Below are 17,236 nucleotides of genomic sequence, written 5' to 3'. Positions count from 1 at the left end.
ACCTTTTAAGACTGAAGCTCTTATGATTTTTTACTTCCGATCGGATCCGATCGCTTTCTTTTGTTATCCCTCAACATCCCCACCGTCAACGCATTTGCCAGGCGTCCGCGGCCGTTGCCACGCGCTCTTTCTTCTAGAGCCTTCGGTGGAAGGACCGTTGGGATGTTGATGGTTCATTAGGCACTTCAGCGATATACATTGTCGCCGAGTGCCGCCACATCTTTATCTCCGATTTTAAAGTGAGCCGGTCGTGACATACCCCCCTGGTTAGATTGATCTTGGTCCTCTAAGATCTTAGTAGAATGGAATTATATAAATGTAGATCGAAGGATATGTTTACCCCCCCCCCTTTTTTTTAGGGATCATTATGAATTGGTTTTCTACATGTAATGGTACAAAAGTTATTTCGTTAATCTTAAATATAGCAATTTTACAATATTTGTTAGTGTTCGGGAAGCTAACAATTTCAGAGGCGTAATCACGTTGTAGTTTTCGATCGTGAATTGGTTGGGTTTGTTTACAAAGCGTAATTCCTATCCCGTGAATTCAAGGCATCTAATTAAGGGTATTATTACTAGTGCTAGGGTCAGCATTATCCTGAAAAAAGTACGCTTTCAGTCGGTTACCATGTATCTTTTTCTTAGCATTGTCGATAGAAATAATGTAATAAGGAGTTTTCACATCGTTAATCCTGTAAGGTCCTAACCATTCAATGTGCAACTTATCTCTTTTATGGTCGTTGTGAATTAAAACAAAGTCTCCTTTTCTAAACACGGTCTGAGTTTTAACAATCTTTCTTTCTTGGTCTCGCTTGTATCGTTGCTTATTCTGAATAAGCGTTTTGTGAGCTGTTTCCCAATATTTATTCAGTTGTTTTTGCCAAAGTGAGTACATATCATCATACGTAAGTGTGGGGAATTTGGATATTGCGGAAGGTAAGTTAGCTTTTCGCCCAAAGGTCAATTCAAAGGGAGAGAATCCTGTTCCTTCATGTTTCGCGGTGTTGTACCCTAAACAAATAAAATTAAGTACTTCGTCCCATTCTTTGTCATTGTCGTGTAATGCAGTACGAATTAAATCTTTAACTGAGGCATGCGTTCTTTCGAGAGATCCGTTACTCTGTGGGTGAAATGAAGTTGTTTTGATGTGTTTGATTTTAAAAGCTTCTTCAAATTTCGTCATTAAATCGCTAACAAAATTTTGTCCCTGGTCTGTTAGGATCGTTTTTGGTGCCGAAAATATGTAAATATAGTGTTCAATGAGCGCATTAATTATGGATTCAGTTCGTTGCGTTTTAAGGGGAACTAGTATCAGATATTTCGATCGACGGAGCACGTCGATACAGATGTGACTCGAGTCGGGCAGCCACAATCCTCTCCAACAGCTTGCCAGCCTGATCCAGCAGGCACACAGGCCAGAATGCGGAAGGCGAGTATGTATTTAATTGCAAAATAAACGGGAAGATGTTCGACCTTCATAGTCCATGTTCAGCAGAAGCAAGTTTCATTGCATCTTTTAAAAGTCGCCTTATTTTTCTTTGGCCTAATGATCCCTCACTTACTATAAACAGATTTGCAAAATTTATTGAAGACAATTGTCCTGTGCACAATGCACGCTTAAAATATTAAAACTACAGAATAATGTACATATATTGATACGTGACTTGAGCCGCATAGAAGTCAAACAGATTAATTCCGTTCGGTTTACTGTTGTTTCAAATATGAAATACTTATGATATATTTTAGTATTTAGTATTATATTTCTATATAAGTACAGGTAATATCGGAAGATGGAATTAATAAGTTTGTCTTCCGAGTGGCACAATTGCAATACTACTTGGTATAAAATATACATTTGCAAATGATATGCGGTATTGTATGAATATAGAAATTAATGATGACATTAAACTATACTATATGATTGTATAATTTATATTATAATTACATACTAAATATTTCGTCGATAGAATTTGTCTTTAGTTAGAATGATTAGATTCCTATTTGTGGCAGTTGCTCCCATTATAGAATAAGTTTCAGTACTTAAGGCTACAAACCATTACCTCTTAAATTCAATACTTGATTCAGGGCTTCTATAATGAAATATATATCTCGCGCATACGTACTTGTGAACTATCCAAGATATAGAATGAGTCGAAGTTCTGTGGGAAAGTAATTTATAGTTATAGTGGGTTTGGTAACGTTATTACATATTTGAATAACGTTCACGCCATCACAAAATCGAGTATGACGCTCCGTCAGTCTATAAACATGCGGGGAGATGCAGGACGACGAGGATAGCCTGCCGTGACGTAGCGCCTGGTACGGACGGTATCTCCGGACGGGTATTAGCGGAGAGGACGCGGATAATTGCGCCCAAGCTACGACACTTATTTCACGGTGTCAGTGGGAGGGAGCCTCTCGTCGGATAAAGCGCATGGTGAGGCTGGTACAGCTTCTGAAGGGCGGCACGACCGACGTTCTCGTCGTCCTCGTATCGCCCGATGCTCTTATGTAATGAAGTGGGCAAGCTCTTCGAAGGAAACTTTGCCGCCCGTCCTGAAACCCACTTGTCAGAGCGAGTGCACCGTTAACACGAAAGACGGTACGGCTTTCTCACGAAGGCGGCCAAGACCCTTTCTAGTCCACAGATAGAGTGTAACGCGGTACACGACTGAGCGTCAATGTGAGTTACATTGTCGATATTTCTGTAGAAAACTGCCGCGGCTGAAACAAATTGCCGTCTCAATGGCACCATTTTATTTCAAGCTTTGCGCTACAGTTCTGAATCATTTTCGTAGGACAAGGCAGTTTCGTGTTCTCGCAAAATCAAACTGTCGAATTAAGGTACATACTATCAATTACAGTCTAATACATTTTAGCGGTTCAACATCGATAGGACGATTTCGCATCGAAATTTTCGGAGGACCACGTAACCTTCGAACGATGACCGTCGTACGAGCAGTGGATAAGCCTACTTCGTGTCGTAGGTTCCTCGCACCTCGTACTCTACTCCTTGATTGTTGTTCGGCAGCTTTAGCGGCTGTGGTTCCGAGGAACCCCATCCTGAACCCCTTTCTCGTACGCCGGATGTGACTTCTTGCTGTCCGCCGAAGACACTTGTCGGATCTGCATATGTTCAACCATTTGCGCGAGACAAGCGCGGCGCTCTGCAGGGAGGAGGGATCCAATTTTCGAAGTAACAAGTGCGAAACCTCCAGTGGTAGTTCGGAAATGATATCTACCTTGCTTGGCATCAGTAAACCACCTCTAAATCATTCTAATCAACGTACCACGTAAACACGAATCCAACGCGTTCCAGGAATAGAATCAACTGCCTGTAGTTGTTTAACTGTACACGACGAGTAAAATTATTTCGGGTACTCCTGTAGTACAGAACAGACACCCAAACGACAATATTTCAACACAAAAATATTTAAAACAATAGTTATGAAAGCATGATACTTAATACCGCACTTGACATCACGTATAAGTAAAAGTAAATTTCTTCGAACAAATTTCAAGTTAAATGTTTAGGTTGTGTAATTATATCAAACTTGTTCAATTAACAATGAGCTATTTCCATCATGTTTTGACAACCGACTCATCGATGATGCAATTCCTTGGAATTGAAAAAGGAATGTGCATAATTTTGTCCTCCATCAACACTCAAAATATTATCTACATGCTATACTTAGGGATTCAATTTTAAAATACGTTGCTTCATTTTCCATCTCTGCTTTCCTACAATCAGTATGTGAAAGATTTTTCACAGTATCCATCCATCCGCAATTTGTATAAATAGTATTTCAGTCTCTCGCGTCACTTGAACTGTAATATACACCTGTCTTTTATTTTCATTACTCCTCTGCATACCATTTGTGAGGAACAATACATTTTATTTGTTAATCCAATAACATGTAAAGTTCTTCATTTGTTCTAAGATCAATCTATGAATTAGTGAAGAGAATATTGCAACCTGTAAAAATAAGTATCTAGTAATATTACTTCCGAACCAACATATTTATTGCAATGCTTGTCAAATTTCAAAGTAATTTCCTATCCATATGAAACATATTTCATATATGTGTATGTCTATTACTTTGATTAGTTGTTCTACTTGTAACAATTCGCCATTCTGGATCATCTAGATTCAACAAAGACGCATTTAATTTACTCCATACCTCATAAAGCTCCTATTATCATAATTACATGGGAAGATAGAGAGCTGTGACAGTATCCAGCTCTCAACTTTGAACAAGGCATATTGACAAGCCAGAGTAACTCACATACAACTTGGTGGTACAAGCGTTGAAAAAACTTTTCTGGACCTGAGAAAACACATGTGCACAGGTAACGAACAAAAGAGATTAGAGCTCACCAAATAAAACTTGCTATAATTTGCTGTAGCTTGTCACAATAAGCCTATGTGTATCGCGCGTCAGACGATTTTGGAATTAGTTGATGCTTGGATGTTCAAGATACGGAAACACGGAGTGATGAGACGTTTATGTACAAAGTGATTATGGTGCGACTCATCGTCAGTCAGAAAACTTCATGCACGATTTGCTAAAAACAAACAATTTTCCCCTTTGTTTATCCCCTACCAATCGTCTGTCGTCACTCCTTATCTCATACACAGACAGGCGAAATAATGTCGCCGATGACGGCCAACAGCGGATCTCTTGCCTGCGACAGAATTTTGTTATGTGTAGTATGCTGGACTGAAAAGGACTAATATGGCGAATTAGAAGATCGCAGGAAAATTGTAGACATTTTCCAAATTTTATCAATTCCTTTTTATTTATTCAAAAGTCTACAAAACTGTTAATTAACATTAAGGAAATATATACAAAATCTCGACGTTCAGAATAATGGAGAGAATATTCGAAACGGTACTATTAAATCTATAAGTTACCATGCAATACAAATTTTCTTTAAACGCTAAGACATACAAAATACGTAATGTTTTGTGTAAATTGCCATACTTTTGAAAATAAAAAATATCGAATCAAACATTCTTCAAATATATTTCGAACGCTCATTAATACTACAAAATTATATTACTACAAAATTATTTTACTACAAAATTATATTACTACAAAATTATATTACTACAAAATTATTTTACTACAAAATTATATTACTACAAAATTATTTTACTACAAAATTATATTACTACAAAATTATACTTCTACAAAATTATATTACTACAAAATTATATTACTACAAAATTATATTACTACAAAATTATATTACTACAAAATTATATTACCACAAAAAATTGTAAAGGTCCCGAATGCATCGGTCACGATACAGTTTACAAACCAAACCAATGAAAGGTGCAGAGACTAGAGAACATAGGGTCCCCAATCGTGTGGTACGCTTCAGCATCGTTGACAACACCAACTCCCTCCCTCCGTCTGTCCAAATGTCATCTCAAACGGTGAAGCTGTAAATTAAAAAAATCCTTATATACATCAGAATAGTAATGCGATTTCTATTCCTGCAGCACCGACGTGATACACGGTGCTCCATAATCGCTCCAGATTGCATATAGTTGTTGTAGAGATCTCTATGCATTTGGTGGATAAAACGTTGCGAGAAATTATCCTCTTGTAAAAGTAGTCACATAAGCTTCCAGGTCTTCATAACCTTTTTTTTTTGCATGAGTAGGGGAAAATGCTGTTACGCATGCCCAGTGACCCGAATCACTGGGTTATGTGGGACTCGCGCGGATGTTGTTGCCATACCCACTAAAAAAACCACTCCTCCTTCTTCCTCTGCTTTGAGGGCAGACAACCCCGGTAATACCAGGCGGCAGTCATCAGGGTTGTCCTTTCATGCCCCGCTGTATCTTCCTCTTCGGGCAGTTACTGCTCGCGTCATCTTCTTAGACAGTTCAAATACTGGGCTGATCTCCTTCTGAAAAAAACCAACACCACGCGGAGTTCCCAAGCGGTCACCGATCTTAGTACTATCCGTGCCCGGCGTTGCTTAACTTTCGTGATCGGACGGGAACGAGTGCACTCAACGCGTCTTGGGCGTTGGCCGGTCTTCATAACCTGAAGGTTTGCATTTTTCCCACTACTTCAGCGTCGTACTGGTACTTTTACTTCTGATAGCTTAGACATGAAATCGTCTAAACTTCTCAATTCAGGACACAAATCAGGCTCTTTCCAGGGATTGCTCTGCTGAGACGTGCCTTCATCATCGCAGCGTTCGTAATTTATACAATTTTCCTTCTTCAATAATTTTTCTTTAAGTTTCTGCAATTTTAAAGCTTTAGATGATTGCTTGATGCGTAATTCATTTTCAGCTTTGAAGAGAGCACACGTCAGCATTGCTTCAATCCGTAAATCGCGTCTGCGATTTCGGCAATACCTTGATTTTTTACTGCGGATTCTTCTGATCCAAGATGCTAATCGTTTAGTACTACTTGGCTTGGCGTCAATATCACAAACTCTCTTCTTAGACTTTGCCATGACGACGGCTTCGTAGTTTTCTTAATTTGCAGGAATGCAAATGTCCTCTTTTTCGAGGTTAACACAGTGTCGATGTTACGATATTGTTTTCTTATTGTTTCCTAAACTATTTCACCTAATTAATGAATAAATTATAATAATAAGTACACTAACCTGTATATGGCTCGTGATTGTTGTAGAACAAGCTAGAACAGGTTCACACAACAAACAAAATGTTTGAAACTGTCGAGCAAAATAAGATCCTCTCCGCTTGCAGACGACTCGACAAATGCCTACGTTGCGCGTCTGATGGTGGCTTTATATACCCTCAGGCTTGTCGTTACGTACTGGTCTTATGCGCGAACGATAGAAAGTAATTCCATATAGAATCTTACATTATTATGATTTTTGAAAAATACTACAATCCAATTAATTTTTAAAAATATTTGCGACAATTTTAATGCAAAATCTTATATACTTTGTACATTATATTAAAATTCCTCATTTACAGGAAATAATCAATAGCGTATGAAGATGTTCTGCGGTTAATTTCTAACCAATCACGTGCGCCATTTTGCAGGCGTCATTTCCGGTGTAGATATCTTCCAACCTAACCTCAAATTTCTTCACATATTATTTAGAACGTATATTAATGTTGATGTACTAGAAATATTATTGTTAAATATTATAGCCAATATTACAGTTAAATGATTAACGGTAATAAAGTACCATTTTTTCACAATAAAAAAAGCATTTTTTTTAATGATTCCAAGATATTTGGATCGATATTTTACTACACGATCAATTCAGTTAACCCGATCCTGACATTTTTATTAATGTAATAACTTTACAAGCAAAAAAAGGTAAAAAAAAACTATTTTAAACGTAAGATCTAAAATTCTGATATGCGATAAAATATAATATTTTTAATGCGAATAAACTTTTTTATAAAATTTTTAATTTCTTGTTTTTTTTTATAAAATCAAATCTATAAGTAGTAACTGGAATTTTTTGTTTGAAACCTATTCATCTTGAATTAATAACAAATCTTTGCTGCAACCACTATTAATGGCTTTAACTTTATCAGTGTTTAACAAATTTCTTATCTGTAACGATAATAGAAAACTGTATCTACATTCTATTAAATTTTTACACTTTACGTCATGAGAAGTTCACGCAACTTTCTTTCAAATGAAGTATATGGTAAAATTAATCCCCTTTCTTCTGTGTATATAGTCTGCATAATTTTATCCTCAAATTTGGAATAATTTAAAGTAAATAAAAGTTGTATGTAAAAATACGCATAAAAACGATTTTGTACGTATATTCGAATAGTTCCTTATAATATATTAATGATACATATATTGTGGGATAACCATAGTTCGGTGAAACGAAAATTGTTTTTTTCACGTTTATAAACATAAAATGCACTATCTATCGATAATTAAGTATCATTTTAAAATTAATTAGTGTTGAAGTGATCGTCACTTCTGAGAAAACTCTACATCTGGTCTTCGGTTTCTCAACCGCCTAAGGTCTTCGAAAGCGCATATACAAAGGAATGCGTCGAGGAAAGACCATAAGCGGTACACGTCCGACGTTGGTTTAGGCAGTTGCTTCAGTCTCAGGGTAACGTTGCTAGTGTCACGTAAAATTATGCAAAAGAACAACAAAAAAGAATAAAAAAAAGAAACTTTATTTTTCTTCTAACACTTGGTTTTACAATCTACTTCCGAGCTCTAAGCGTGACCTTTTAAGACTGAAGCTCTTATGATTTTTTACTTTCGATCGGATCCGATCGCTTTCTTTTGTTATCCCTCAACATCCCCACCGTCAACGCATTTGCCAGGCGTCCGCGGCCGTTGCCACGCGCTCTTTCTTCTAGAGCCTTCGGTGGAAGGACCGTTGGGATGTTGATGGTTCATTAGGCACTTCAGCGATATACATTGTCGCCGAGTGCCGCCACATCTTTATCTCCGATTTTAAAGTGAGCCGGTCGTGACATACCCCCCTGGTTAGATTGATCTTGGTCCTCTAAGATCTTAGTAGAATGGAATTATATAAATGTAGATCGAAGGATATGTTTACCCCCCCCCCTTTTTTTTAGGGATCATTATGAATTGGTTTTCTACATGTAATGGTACAAAAGTTATTTCGTTAATCTTAAATATAGCAATTTTACAATATTTGTTAGTGTTCGGGAAGCTAACAATTTCAGAGGCGTAATCACGTTGTAGTTTTCGATCGTGAATTGGTTGGGTTTGTTTACAAAGCGTAATTCCTATCCCGTGAATTCAAGGCATCTAATTAAGGGTATTATTACTAGTGCTAGGGTCAGCATTATCCTGAAAAAAGTACGCTTTCAGTCGGTTACCATGTATCTTTTTCTTAGCATTGTCGATAGAAATAATGTAATAAGGAGTTTTCACATCGTTAATCCTGTAAGGTCCTAACCATTCAATGTGCAACTTATCTCTTTTATGGTCGTTGTGAATTAAAACAAAGTCTCCTTTTCTAAACACGGTCTGAGTTTTAACAATCTTTCTTTCTTGGTCTCGCTTGTATCGTTGCTTATTCTGAATAAGCGTTTTGTGAGCTGTTTCCCAATATTTATTCAGTTGTTTTTGCCAAAGTGAGTACATATCATCATACGTAAATGTGGGGAATTTGGATATTGCGGAAGGTAAGTTAGCTTTTCGCCCAAAGGTCAATTCAAAGGGAGAGAATCCTGTTCCTTCATGTTTCGCGGTGTTGTACCTTAAACAAATGAAATTAAGTACTTCGTCCCATTCTTTGTCATTGTCGTGTAATGCAGTACGAATTAAATCTTTAACCGAGGCATGCGTTCTTTCGAGAGATCCGTTACTCTGTGGGTGAAATGAAGTTGTTTTGATGTGTTTGATTTTAAAAGCTTCTTCAAATTTCGTCATTAAATCGCTAACAAAATTTTGTCCCTGGTCTGTTAGGATCGTTTTTGGTGCCGAAAATATGTAAATATAGTGTTCAATGAGCGCATTAATTATGGATTCAGTTCGTTGCGTTTTAAGGGGAACTAGTATCAGATATTTCGATCGACGGAGCACGTCGATACAGATGTGACTCGAGTCGGGCAGCCACAATCCTCTCCAACAGCTTGCCAGCCTGATCCAGCAGGCACACAGGCCAGAATGCGGAAGGCGAGTATGTATTTAATTGCAAAATAAACGGGAAGATGTTCGACCTTCATAGTCCATGTTCAGCAGAAGCAAGTTTCATTGCATCTTTTAAAAGTCGCCTTATTTTTCTTTGGCCTAATGATCCCTCACTTACTATAAACAGATTTGCAAAATTTATTGAAGACAATTGTCCTGTGCACAATGCACGCTTAAAATATTAAAACTACAGAATAATGTACATATATTGATACGTGACTTGAGCCGCATAGAAGTCAAACAGATTAATTCCGTTCGGTTTACTGTTGTTTCAAATATGAAATACTTATGATATATTTTAGTATTTAGTATTATATTTCTATATAAGTACAGGTAATATCGGAAGATGGAATTAATAAGTTTGTCTTCCGAGTGGCACAATTGCAATACTACTTGGTATAAAATATACATTAGCAAATGATATGCGGTATTGTATGAATATAGAAATTAATGATGACATTAAACTATACTATATGATTGTATAATTTATATTATAATTACATACTAAATATTTCGTCGATAGAATTTGTCTTTAGTTAGAATGATTAGATTCCTATTTGTGGCAGTTGCTCCCATTATAGAATAAGTTTCAGTACTTAAGGCTACAAACCATTACCTCTTAAATTCAATACTTGATTCAGGGCTTCTATAATGAAATATATATCTCGCGCATACGTACTTGTGAACTATCCAAGATATAGAATGAGTCGAAGTTCTGTGGGAAAGTAATTTATAGTTATAGTGGGTTTGGTAACGTTATTACATATTTGAATAACGTTCACGCCATCACAAAATCGAGTATGACGCTCCGTCAGTCTATAAACATGCGGGGAGATGCAGGACGACGAGGATAGCCTGCCGTGACGTAGCGCCTGGTACGGACGGTATCTCCGGACGGGTATTAGCGGAGAGGACGCGGATAATTGCGCCCAAGCTACGACACTTATTTCACGGTGTCAGTGGGAGGGAGCCTCTCGTCGGATAAAGCGCATGGTGAGGCTGGTACAGCTTCTGAAGGGCGGCACGACCGACGTTCTCGTCGTCCTCGTATCGCCCGATGCTCTTATGTAATGAAGTGGGCAAGCTCTTCGAAGGAAACTTTGCCGCCCGTCCTGAAACCCACTTGTCAGAGCGAGTGCACCGTTAACACGAAAGACGGTACGGCTTTCTCACGAAGGCGGCCAAGACCCTTTCTAGTCCACAGATAGAGTGTAACGCGGTACACGACTGAGCGTCAATGTGAGTTACATTGTCGATATTTCTGTAGAAAACTGCCGCGGCTGAAACAAATTGCCGTCTCAATGGCACCATTTTATTTCAAGCTTTGCGCTACAGTTCTGAATCATTTTCGTAGGACAAGGCAGTTTCGTGTTCTCGCAAAATCAAACTGTCGAATTAAGGTACATACTATCAATTACAGTCTAATACATTTTAGCGGTTCAACATCGATAGGACGATTTCGCATCGAAATTTTCGGAGGACCACGTAACCTTCCAACGATGACCGTCGTACGAGCAGTGGATAAGCCTACTTCGTGTCGTAGGTTCCTCGCACCTCGTACTCTACTCCTTGATTGTTGTTCGGCAGCTTTAGCGGCTGTGGTTCCGAGGAACCCCATCCTGAACCCCTTTCTCGTACGCCGGATGTGACTTCTTGCTGTCCGCCGAAGACACTTGTCGGATCTGCATATGTTCAACCATTTGCGCGAGACAAGCGCGGCGCTCTGCAGGGAGGAGGGATCCAATTTTCGAAGTAACAAGTGCGAAACCTCCAGTGGTAGTTCGGAAATGATATCTACCTTGCTTGGCATCAGTAAACCACCTCTAAATCATTCTAATCAACGTACCACGTAAACACGAATCCAACGCGTTCCAGGAATAGAATCAACTGCCTGTAGTTGTTTAACTGTACACGACGAGTAAAATTATTTCGGGTACTCCTGTAGTACAGAACAGACACCCAAACGACAATATTTCAACACAAAAATATTTAAAACAATAGTTATGAAAGCATGATACTTAATACCGCACTTGACATCACGTATAAGTAAAAGTAAATTTCTTCGAACAAATTTCAAGTTAAATGTTTAGGTTGTGTAATTATATCAAACTTGTTCAATTAACAATGAGCTATTTCCATCATGTTTTGACAACCGACTCATCGATGATGCAATTCCTTGGAATTGAAAAAGGAATGTGCATAATTTTGTCCTCCATCAACACTCAAAATATTATCTACATGCTATACTTAGGGATTCAATTTTAAAATACGTTGCTTCATTTTCCATCTCTGCTTTCCTACAATCAGTATGTGAAAGATTTTTCACAGTATCCATCCATCCGCAATTTGTATAAATAGTATTTCAGTCTCTCGCGTCACTTGAACTGTAATATACACCTGTCTTTTATTTTCATTACTCCTCTGCATACCATTTGTGAGGAACAATACATTTTATTTGTTAATCCAATAACATGTAAAGTTCTTCATTTGTTCTAAGATCAATCTATGAATTAGTGAAGAGAATATTGCAACCTGTAAAAATAAGTATCTAGTAATATTACTTCCGAACCAACATATTTATTGCAATGCTTGTCAAATTTCAAAGTAATTTCCTATCCATATGAAACATATTTCATATATGTGTATGTCTATTACTTTGATTAGTTGTTCTACTTGTAACAATTCGCCATTCTGGATCATCTAGATTCAACAAAGACGCATTTAATTTACTCCATACCTCATAAAGCTCCTATTATCATAATTACATGGGAAGATAGAGAGCTGTGACAGTATCCAGCTCTCAACTTTGAACAAGGCATATTGACAAGCCAGAGTAACTCACATACAACTTGGTGGTACAAGCGTTGAAAAAACTTTTCTGGACCTGAGAAAACACATGTGCACAGGTAACGAACAAAAGAGATTAGAGCTCACCAAATAAAACTTGCTATAATTTGCTGTAGCTTGTCACAATAAGCCTATGTGTATCGCGCGTCAGACGATTTTGGAATTAGTTGATGCTTGGATGTTCAAGATACGGAAACACGGAGTGATGAGACGTTTATGTACAAAGTGATTATGGTGCGACTCATCGTCAGTCAGAAAACTTCATGCACGATTTGCTAAAAACAAACAATTTTCCCCTTTGTTTATCCCCTACCAATCGTCTGTCGTCACTCCTTATCTCATACACAGACAGGCGAAATAATGTCGCCGATGACGGCCAACAGCCTGGACACATGTGCGGATCTCTTGCCTGCGACAGAATTTTGTTATGTGTAGTATGCTGGACTGAAAAGGACTAATATGGCGAATTAGAAGATCGCAGGAAAATTGTAGACATTTTCCAAATTTTATCAATTCCTTTTTATTTATTCAAAAGTCTACAAAACTGTTAATTAACATTAAGGAAATATATACAAAATCTCGACGTTCAGAATAATGGAGAGAATATTCGAAACGGTACTATTAAATCTATAAGTTACCATGCAATACAAATTTTCTTTAAACGCTAAGACATACAAAATACGTAATGTTTTGTGTAAATTGCCATACTTTTGAAAATAAAAAATATCGAATCAAACATTCTTCAAATATATTTCGAACGCTCATTAATACTACAAAATTATATTACTACAAAATTATTTTACTACAAAATTATATTACTACAAAATTATATTACTACAAAATTATTTTACTACAAAATTATATTACTACAAAATTATATTACTACAAAATTATACTTCTACAAAATTATATTACTACAAAATTATATTACTACAAAATTATATTACTACAAAATTATATTACTACAAAATTATATTACTACAAAATTATATTACCACAAAAAATTGTAAAGGTCCCGAATGCATCGGTCACGATACAGTTTACAAACCAAACCAATGAAAGGTGCAGAGACTAGAGAACATAGGGTCCCCAATCGTGTGGTACGCTTCAGCATCGTTGACAACACCAACTCCCTCCCTCCGTCTGTCCAAATGTCATCTCAAACGGTGAAGCTGTAAATTAAAAAAATCCTTATATACATCAGAATAGTAATGCGATTTCTATTCCTGCAGCACCGACGTGATACACGGTGCTCCATAATCGCTCCAGATTGCATATAGTTGTTGTAGAGATCTCTATGCATTTGGTGGATAAAACGTTGCGAGAAATTATCCTCTTGTAAAAGTAGTCACATAAGCTTCCAGGTCTTCATAACCTTTTTTTTTTTGCATGAGTAGGGGAAAATGCTGTTACGCATGCCCAGTGACCCGAATCACTGGGTTATGTGGGACTCGCGCGGATGTTGTTGCCATACCCACTAAAAAAACCACTCCTCCTTCTTCCTCTGCTTTGAGGGCAGACAACCCCGGTAATACCAGGCGGCAGTCATCAGGGTTGTCCTTTCATGCCCCGCTGTATCTTCCTCTTCGGGCAGTTACTGCTCGCGTCATCTTCTTAGACAGTTCAAATACTGGGCTGATCTCCTTCTGAAAAAAACCAACACCACGCGGAGTTCCCAAGCGGTCACCGATCTTAGTACTATCCGTGCCCGGCGTTGCTTAACTTTCGTGATCGGACGGGAACGAGTGCACTCAACGCGTCTTGGGCGTTGGCCGGTCTTCATAACCTGAAGGTTTGCATTTTTCCCACTACTTCAGCGTCGTACTGGTACTTTTACTTCTGATAGCTTAGACATGAAATCGTCTAAACTTCTCAATTCAGGACACAAATCAGGCTCTTTCCAGGGATTGCTCTGCTGAGACGTGCCTTCATCATCGCAGCGTTCGTAATTTATACAATTTTCCTTCTTCAATAATTTTTCTTTAAGTTTCTGCAATTTTAAAGCTTTAGATGATTGCTTGATGCGTAATTCATTTTCAGCTTTGAAGAGAGCACACGTCAGCATTGCTTCAATCCGTAAATCGCGTCTGCGATTTCGGCAATACCTTGATTTTTTACTGCGGATTCTTCTGATCCAAGATGCTAATCGTTTAGTACTACTTGGCTTGGCGTCAATATCACAAACTCTCTTCTTAGACTTTGCCATGACGACGGCTTCGTAGTTTTCTTAATTTGCAGGAATGCAAATGTCCTCTTTTTCGAGGTTAACACAGTGTCGATGTTACGATATTGTTTTCTTATTGTTTCCTAAACTATTTCACCTAATTAATGAATAAATTATAATAATAAGTACACTAACCTGTATATGGCTCGTGATTGTTGTAGAACAAGCTAGAACAGGTTCACACAACAAACAAAATGTTTGAAACTGTCGAGCAAAATAAGATCCTCTCCGCTTGCAGACGACTCGACAAATGCCTACGTTGCGCGTCTGATGGTGGCTTTATATACCCTCAGGCTTGTCGTTACGTACTGGTCTTATGCGCGAACGATAGAAAGTAATTCCATATAGAATCTTACATTATTATGATTTTTGAAAAATACTACAATCCAATTAATTTTTAAAAATATTTGCGACAATTTTAATGCAAAATCTTATATACTTTGTACATTATATTAAAATTCCTCATTTACAGGAAATAATCAATAGCGTATGAAGATGTTCTGCGGTTAATTTCTAACCAATCACGTGCGCCATTTTGCAGGCGTCATTTCCGGTGTAGATATCTTCCAACCTAACCTCAAATTTCTTCACATATTATTTAGAACGTATATTAATGTTGATGTACTAGAAATATTATTGTTAAATATTATAGCCAATATTACAGTTAAATGATTAACGGTAATAAAGTACCATTTTTTCACAATAAAAAAAGCATTTTTTTTAATGATTCCAAGATATTTGGATCGATATTTTACTACACGATCAATTCAGTTAACCCGATCCTGACATTTTTATTAATGTAATAACTTTACAAGCAAAAAAAGGTAAAAAAAAACTATTTTAAACGTAAGATCTAAAATTCTGATATGCGATAAAATATAATATTTTTAATGCGAATAAACTTTTTTATAAAATTTTTAATTTCTTGTTTTTTTTTATAAAATCAAATCTATAAGTAGTAACTGGAATTTTTTGTTTGAAACCTATTCATCTTGAATTAATAACAAATCTTTGCTGCAACCACTATTAATGGCTTTAACTTTATCAGTGTTTAACAAATTTCTTATCTGTAACGATAATAGAAAACTGTATCTACATTCTATTAAATTTTTACACTTTACGTCATGAGAAGTTCACGCAACTTTCTTTCAAATGAAGTATATGGTAAAATTAATCCCCTTTCTTCTGTGTATATAGTCTGCATAATTTTATCCTCAAATTTGGAATAATTTAAAGTAAATAAAAGTTGTATGTAAAAATACGCATAAAAACGATTTTGTACGTATATTCGAATAGTTCCTTATAATATATTAATGATACATATATTGTGGGATAACCATAGTTCGGTGAAACGAAAATTGTTTTTTTCACGTTTATAAACATAAAATGCACTATCTATCGATAATTAAGTATCATTTTAAAATTAATTAGTGTTGAAGTGATCGTCACTTCTGAGAAAACTCTACATCTGGTCTTCGGTTTCTCAACCGCCTAAGGTCTTCGAAAGCGCATATACAAAGGAATGCGTCGAGGAAAGACCATAAGCGGTACACGTCCGACGTTGGTTTAGGCAGTTGCTTCAGTCTCAGGGTAACGTTGCTAGTGTCACGTAAAATTATGCAAAAGAACAACAAAAAAGAATAAAAAAAAGAAACTTTATTTTTCTTCTAACACTTGGTTTTACAATCTACTTCCGAGCTCTAAGCGTGACCTTTTAAGACTGAAGCTCTTATGATTTTTTACTTCCGATCGGATCCGATCGCTTTCTTTTGTTATCCCTCAACATCCCCACCGTCAACGCATTTGCCAGGCGTCCGCGGCCGTTGCCACGCGCTCTTTCTTCTAGAGCCTTCGGTGGAAGGACCGTTGGGATGTTGATGGTTCATTAGGCACTTCAGCGATATACATTGTCGCCGAGTGCCGCCACATCTTTATCTCCGATTTTAAAGTGAGCCGGTCGTGACATACCCCCCTGGTTAGATTGATCTTGGTCCTCTAAGATCTTAGTAGAATGGAATTATATAAATGTAGATCGAAGGATATGTTTACCCCCCCCCCTTTTTTTTAGGGATCATTATGAATTGGTTTTCTACATGTAATGGTACAAAAGTTATTTCGTTAATCTTAAATATAGCAATTTTACAATATTTGTTAGTGTTCGGGAAGCTAACAATTTCAGAGGCGTAATCACGTTGTAGTTTTCGATCGTGAATTGGTTGGGTTTGTTTACAAAGCGTAATTCCTATCCCGTGAATTCAAGGCATCTAATTAAGGGTATTATTACTAGTGCTAGGGTCAGCATTATCCTGAAAAAAGTACGCTTTCAGTCGGTTACCATGTATCTTTTTCTTAGCATTGTCGATAGAAATAATGTAATAAGGAGTTTTCACATCGTTAATCCTGTAAGGTCCTAACCATTCAATGTGCAACTTATCTCTTTTATGGTCGTTGTGAATTAAAACAAAGTCTCCTTTTCTAAACACGGTCTGAGTTTTAACAATCTTTCTTTCTTGG

General features: G+C 37.1%; 2 pseudogenes; both read right to left on the bottom strand.

The window, feature by feature from the left end:
* Positions 1 to 5,929: 5,929 nt before the first annotated feature.
* LOC132915592 (5S ribosomal RNA) lies at positions 5,930 to 6,048 on the bottom strand (annotated as a pseudogene).
* An 8,104-nt stretch (positions 6,049 to 14,152) lies between these two features.
* LOC132915591 (5S ribosomal RNA) lies at positions 14,153 to 14,271 on the bottom strand (annotated as a pseudogene).
* Between the last annotated feature and the right edge of the window lie 2,965 nt (positions 14,272 to 17,236).

The sequence above is a fragment of the Bombus pascuorum genome, unplaced genomic scaffold, assembly GCF_905332965.1.
Source record: "Bombus pascuorum unplaced genomic scaffold, iyBomPasc1.1, whole genome shotgun sequence".
Lineage (NCBI taxonomy): Eukaryota > Metazoa > Arthropoda > Insecta > Hymenoptera > Apidae > Bombus > Bombus pascuorum.
This window is presented reverse-complemented; position numbering and strand designations above follow the sequence as displayed.